This window comes from Xenopus laevis, chromosome 1L (genome assembly GCF_017654675.1).
Source record: "Xenopus laevis strain J_2021 chromosome 1L, Xenopus_laevis_v10.1, whole genome shotgun sequence".
NCBI lineage: Eukaryota > Metazoa > Chordata > Amphibia > Anura > Pipidae > Xenopus > Xenopus laevis.
In genome coordinates, this window is record NC_054371.1 from 195,826,686 (window position 1) to 195,834,536 (window position 7,851).

The following is a 7,851-nucleotide window of genomic DNA, read 5'->3' on the forward strand; positions in this document are numbered from 1 at the left end:
TAGTGCGGTAACATCTAATGTTACCCATAAATAATCACTTTTCCATTCAACATCCTTTAGTTTATTGATAGCGTCACCACTATCTTTGATATAGGACTCTAGACTCTGGACCATTGGTTGTAATAATCTGTCTACATATTCACCCAATTTCTCATTTAGTGAACCATTGCCCGCAATTATTGGCCTCCCTTTGGGTTTTAGTGCATCTTTATGCATTTTGGGTAATGTATGAAAAATCGGAATTCGTGGTCTCTCATTCCATATATAGTCAAATTCATGTGAATTCAAAACCCCAATAGATTTTCCATACTCCAATATTTTCAGTAATTTGACCTGAAAGATTTTGGTTGGATCACTTCTCAATGAACGATACTGTTTGTCATCATTCAATTGTAGCAAGATATCATTTTCATAATATTCTCTGTCCAGTACCACTATGGATCCTCCCTTATCTGATTTTCTTATCACTATATCTTGATTATCCTTTAGCGTTTTCAATGCCTCAAATTCTTTTTTGGTTAAATTATTCTCATTCCATCCTTTCTTTTTTCATTTCTTCCCTTTACTCTCTGATAACTTTTTCAAATCATCACATACTAAAGTGTAAAATCTATCTAAATAAGGACCACTCTGTCCATAGGGATAGAATACTGTTTTAGATCTTAAGCCTGTATGAACTATTTCTCTCTTATCCTCATAATATGGCTGTTCTTCTACAGGTGTCTCTTCATCTATATTTATTTGTTGTAATACTTCTAACACATCCTGCGTAGCAAAATTTTCACTTATATCCATACTATTGTTACTATCCTCATTCACCATCTCAGAGCTAGTGGTCACATCTTAGGGATTGATGTTTTAGTTTTATCCTCCCCTTCCCCCTGCCGCCGGAATGGTTTGTCAACGGCATCTTTTTCAGGGGGAATGAGAGAAAAAATTTCCACAAACTGGGCAGACCAAATTTTTCTTTTATTTCCTTCTCTAGGTGAATTCCCAAGGGAGCTGACTCACATAACTGATGAAGGTACCGGGCCCTAGCCGGTGCTATGCTCCCTGCACTGGTTGATCCAAGTGAACCCCCATCCCTGGGCTCCCAGCTGGGCTCAAAGGAAGAAGGGGGGCTGCACTCATCCTGTAATCTCTCTAAAGTCATCTGCAACATACTAGATATATTGTCCCCTCCCCCACCCCTGTTTGGGGCCCAGGCATGGGACATATATTTACAACCGTGGGTAACTTGAGAATGATCAGGATCTGGTGAACTACTGACCCTGGAATCTCCCCATGATCTGCGCCGTGGGTTGCAGTGTGGAGCTTCCCTGCATCCTGCCCGTGCTGAATCGGTGGTGGAACACACGTTGGAACGCACAATGCAGCGGGCATCTTGCGCCGTGACGTCATCACGTTACGCAACGCCTCCAACCTCAGAATGGCGCTCGTCGGTGCGAGAAGCAGGCCGGATCCCGGCAGTGGAGTGTGCCATGTGTCTGCTGGACCTGCTCCTGTGGCGGCTGACCCTTCCGAAACCTCCCCCACCTCGTTGAGAATTGGAGGGGAGAGGCACTCCGTTGTCCTTGCAGCTGGAATCACTGCAGCTAGAAGGGGATGCTGCACCTGCCACCCGTCTTCTGGCACCAGAACTAGGGAAGACATTGCGCCGCCTGTGGGGAGGCAGAGGCAACCCGCCATTTGCCTGCCCGCTTCCTTCCTTCCACCGGACTCGGACTGAGGCGTGTTGGAGCCTTAGCACTGCAGGCCCTGGATGTAGGGGCCGGAGCCTCCGTCTCTTGGCTCTGCTGCTCCGAGGTGCTGGCAGCAAGGAGTGCCTGTCGCAGCCAGTTTCCTCCATTCCTCATGGCTGATTCCTTGATCTGGGCCAGCAAGACATCCAAGTTCAGCACTTCATCCATGATGGTAAGCAATTCTTGAGGGGTACTCAGTAAATTCTGAGTGGAAAAATTGGGCTGAGAGAAACAAAAGGTGAAAAGGGGGTTGAGAGCAGTGTCCCAGAGGAGATCCTGTGAGAGAATGTCCTGAAATGCCCAGGAAAGAGTAGAGGGGAAAGAGGAGGTGTGAAATGTAAACATTCTTCTCCCAGCTCACTGGCCAGCAGCCTTGGCCCATCAACCCCCCACTCAGTGGTGTTGCTGGGCAAACTTTACCATTTCCCTCCTTACCATGATGGTTTTTAAATAAAGAAAGCAAGAAAACGTACAACACTTTTTCATTTATATTACTGCCCCCTGTACCAGCAAGCCCAGCAGCCATCCATAATACAGCTCCCCTGTACCTGTGCCAACAGCCATCCATTATACTGCCCCCCATTCCTGTACCAGCAAGCTCAGCAGCCATCCATCATACAGCCCTCCATCATACAGCCCTCCAGCAGCCATCATATTGGCCCCAATCTTTACCTGTGCCAGCAGCAGAAAAAATACATCTGATAACATCATATTGCCCCCAAGTATTTATGTACCTGTGCCAGCGCCCAAGCCCAGCAGCAACAGCAAACATGGGCCCCGGTCCAAATCTGTACCTGGCTGTGCCAGCAGGAGGCTTCACACTTTCACAGTAATAGAAAGAATGTCTTCAGTTCAGTGCAACTGTGCATGGCTGAGAGCAGCGAGCGCAAGCCACACCAAGCAGGCTGCCAGCTCTCTGTCACCCAACCGCATGAGTGATGTCATTGACATGTATACGCACGTGGCACTGCCGCACCGCCGCACCGCACAGAAGGAGCTATTACTTGCTGGCAAGAGGGAGAAGGTAAAGGAGGGGGATACCACCTGACTGAGTGACCATGATTACTGAAACATATTATTAAATAAACGCGTGAAAAAAAAGAAAAAAAAAAGTGCGCCCCTTAATGATGGCGTCCTAGACAGCCGCCTACTCTGCCTACCCCTTGTTCCAGCCCTGATCCCTGTAGTGAACACTAACCATCTGTTTTTTTGGTGTGCTATTAATGTGGACATGGTCTTGCGGTAACATAGGTGTGGTTTAAAGTGGGTGTGGTCCAAAAACAGGGAGTGGCTAACACTAGCTTCCATTATTGCCCCTCCACCTTGTAGATTAGAAAAATTCTGGCCCTCTGTACTATATAACTTGGACAGCACTGCTTTATAATATGGGACCAGGGGCAATTACAGAACCTTGGTATAGTAGAAACTAGCGATAGGCAAATCTTTTTTTCGACGAAATATTAGTGAAGATTCGTGATACTTGAAAATTGACGCCCGTGTCAATTTTGGATGCGCATCTGAAAAGTCGCGAGCATCAATTTTTGATGCAGGCGTTAAAGTCAATGGGCGTCTGAATAGTGTTGACGCCCTGCGATTTTGACGCAAATGACTTTTCAGACATGCGTGCGAATTTTGAATTCCGCAAATTTATTCACCAGAGTTTTGCGAATCTATTCACTGGATTTTTCCCTGGCTGTGAAACGCAAAAATTTGCCGCTAATTCATGCTAGGCAAATTTATTCACCCATCAATAGTAGAAACAATTGCATGAAAACTGGAAAGACACACTGAGAAATGAAACAAGCACCAAATAAATAACCTAGCTAGTCTTTTTATATGTTTTGACTTACTTGTTTAAGGCCAGAAAAGGAGAGATTACAGCTGCTCGATAATGTAAAGATGCATTGAAAAATTAATGTGTATGCATTATAATAACGTAACTATATGCGACTATTACATTGTCAGAGCGCACGTGGTCAGTAAGAGATGTCATTCATATTAGTAAACCCCTCCCTGCACAGAGTTGGGACCGCGTGATCTGTTCCTTTAGGCTGATCGTGGTGTCAGGCTGAAATGTATTGATCAGATTATGGTATTTAAAAGATAGTTTAGGGGCAAAAATTTGAAAAAATAAAAAATGGAATCTATATGAAACTTTTAATATGGATGTCATTAAGATATTACTGAAAACATTTGTTTGTAAAGTCATCACTCACCCACTTTCCACCTCTTATTGTCAGGCGGTGCACGTGTCCAGCGGTCCACTCTCCGACCGTTTTAGTCAAACTTCAACATATGACACAGCTCCGTTCAATTGTGAAAGTTTAAAAAGCCTTTAATGTATACATGGCTCTCTTGATTCGCAAAATACAACGTTTCAGGCCTGCTTCCAGCCCTTTTTCAAGTTACTGAAACATTCACTGTTACAATTTATACATATCTCCAACAACGCCATCTTTTGGTTACAAAGTATAACTTTACCCAACAATATATCAAAGTATCAAAAAAATTTAGATTACTTTAGGTTACTTTTAGATTTCTAATTCTGACTCAGTCTCATAATCCTTATATATCTCGTTTGTTAATCCTCAGAGATCAATCCAAGTCTGGATAAAAAATAAAATACGATATATAAATAAATATTAAAAACAACTTAAATTAAAAGTTCTCACCGTAGAAAGGGGGTTTATCTAAAAATGGAGTGTAGATCATATTCACAGTTAAGGCCATGGGGTTCCAAAGTTTCCAATAAATGGATCCATTTTGCTTCTCTTTTTAATAATTCTTTAATTCTGTTACCGCCTCTGCAGGATTTAGGGACCTGATCAATTATTTGGAATTTCAGTTTGTGTACCCCATGGCCTTTATCCACAAAGTGAGCAGAGACCGTCTGTTTTTTTTAAAATTTAATAGCAGACTTATGTTCCCTTATTCTCTCTTTGGCCATTCTAGTGGTCTGACCCACATATAGGAGACCACAAGGGCATTTAATTGTGTAAACTACTAACATCGATGTACATGTGTAGTATCCTTTAATTTTTTATTGAATTCCCTTTTCCCGGATGGTAAATAGTGTCACCCTTTAGGCAGTTGGAACAGCAATTACACGATAAACATGGAAATAGTCAATTTTTTCTTGGTTTTAGTAATTGTTTTTTATCCTGACCTCCCACATCCGATCTCACTAGTTGGGACCCTAATGTTTTATGCTTTTTATAAGACATTACCAATGGAGGTTGTTTAAAACATTCAATGTCTGGTAGCCCATCTCTTAACAGTCCCCAATGTCTCCTTATAATTCTAGCCACCTCATGACTTGCGGTAGTATATTTCGAGACAAAAGGGATCCGTTTCACCTTTTCTTTTGTGGGCATTTGTATGTCCCTTTCCTGTGATTCCACCCAAGTCCATGTTCCTTTAGGAGGCACTTAGGGTACCCTCTTTGTAGGAATTTATTCACCATGTTATCCAATTGTTCAGATAGTCTATGGTCATCTGACACTATTCTTTTCACCCTTAGGAATTGAGATTTGGGCAGGGATTTGTGTGTTTATGCTGGATGGAAGGAGTCGTAATGCAGTATGGTATTTTTATCTGTTGGTTTTACGAACAGATCAGTTGTTAAATAGTTACCTTCTTTTATCACCATAGTGTCTAGAAACAATATCTTATTCGAATCAGCGTGTATTGTGAATTTTATATTAGGTAGTGCAGTATTTATATGTTCATGAAATAGTTGCAAAGTCTCCTGTGACTCCGTCCATATTGCAAACACATCGTCAAGGAAACACAACCATATTAGGCAGTTCTGTTGAAAATTCTCATTAATATATATAAACCATTGCCGTCCCCTTTATTTACATGTAAAAATCATCTAGAAATAGAAAATAATTATTGCATAATACCAATTCAAGGCATTTTAGCACAAAGTTGTTTTGAACCCCATCCATAGTTTCATCTAGTTCTAGTTCAGCGCGGACCGCCTCGACACCCCCATCATGTGGGATGTAGGTGTAGAGGCTCTCAACGTCAAACGTCACCAGTATTGCATCACAGGGGGCATTATGCAAAGTCCTTAATGTTGACAAAAAATTAGTGTCCATTAAAAAGGATCTGTGTTTTGGAGACCGAAACAAATTAATACAGGAAACAATTGGACGTCCTGGAGGGCAGTTCAATCTTTTGTGAATTTTCGGCAAGGTATAGAAGATGGGAGTAACTGGATGGGATTGTTTTAGAAATTGCGCTAAAGTACCGTCTATTACAGATAATTCTAACGCCTCCTGAATTAAATTTTCCACTTTCCTTTGTATGGAAAAAACAGGGGGGCTCATTTATTAATGCAGCGCAGCGCTAAAAAGAGCGCAGTGGCCTGACATTTGCCCAGCGCATGCGAGTATTTAATAATGTAGCGCACGATACCTTAACAGTGCGATTTGTGCGCTAATGTAGACACAGACAGGTGCGACGTGTGAAACTGCGTATCAGCTGTCGCATTGCTTATAATAAATTGTGCGCACAGGAAGATACCGCAAAGGTAAGGATTAGTTGTGCTCATGTATGAATGCGCTGTTTTAATTAGTTGCGTCACATATTGCGCATATTGCGTTCACTTAGACGCATCTGCATTTGTTTCTGTGCTAATATTTGTCTGGTTGCAAAGGTGTTTAGCCTACCTGATACCCTTAAAGTAACCTTGGTCAATATAAACATGTTGGGTGGAAGGCGTGGTTAATATGCACTTTACAGGGGTTGTTCATCTTTGAGTAAACTTTGAGTTAACAAACATCCCCACCAACAGCAGCACCATTGTATTTGCCAGAACCCAGTTTAGCAGTGTGGCTCTGCACACATATATAAAATTCTCTTTTAAGCAACATGAAACGCAAAAATGTGAATATACTAGCGCAGCTGGGCAGGAATGCGCATTTTGAAGAGCGTTACTATTACGCCACGAAGAGGCAGTCGTAAAAATTGTGGTGCTGTTGCCCGGGTGCAGTTTTGCACATATACAGACGCAAATCTGCGACGGCCGCAGTGCAAGCGCATTGTAGCCACGCCCACAGCCACGCCCCTAACAACCACGGCATCGTTTGCGACATAAATGCCCAATCTTTTGCGCAATGCGCATAAACAAAACCATCGCAAAAGCTCTCTGTTATGCGCAATATCACGCAAATATATTAGCGATCACGCTCGTGATGGCGCAGACAATCTTTTGCGTCCACTTATGCGCTGCTTTAATAAATGAGCCCCAGGATTACTATACTCCTGTATATACTGTCCTGTTGGCCGATTTGACAATTATTGAGTCATTATGCAATACTTCTTGTAATGCCTTATACTCTTACTATTCACATTATAAGGAATAGAATGATGACTCCCACTTCTATACCCTGTTTCCAAGTCAGCCACTTCCCGTGTTACATTCAACATAAATGCATTCACAAATACATTGTCAAGATCAGGTTTATATAGGCTTTGTGGTTTCAAATTCAATTGCTTGCCTGTAAATGTATTAAAGACATCAGTCTGGGATTCCCCCTTGTTTTCTGCAAATTGCTCCTTGAGTTTTATGTCCCTGAAAAAACGATACAACTCCAAATCCAATGAGAAAAAGTCAGGGCCCGTGACCACCCCAAAAGATAACCCTTGGACAGTACCTGTTCCTGTAGTGGGGACAGCGATGTACTGGAAATATTCACCACCGTTCCGGCCTTTGGCGCATCCCCTGTCGGCTCTTTTGCTTTGCAGTGTTTTCTTCCTGCCCTTCATCGCTTTCCATATGCTGAGATCCACTTAAAAAAGACGAGTTGGTGGATGCAGAATCAGATCGCTTGTGTAATGGAGTCTCAACCTTCCTCCCACGTGGTTTCCAGCTTGTGCGCTGAGAGCTGACTCTCGCTTCTGGAATCCTGTGCGGTTCCTTGCCACCGGTAAACCCGGCCACTGCTGTAATCACCTGCATCTCTCTGGAACTTTTGCTTTCCTCTGTCATCTCCCGGAATTTACTGATGTGGTCCGCCAGTTTTGCTGTACCCTCTGCAACAATATCCTGGGGAAACGCGTTCCTGATCTCGGCTTCTTCCACATCAATTTGTTGTTTTTT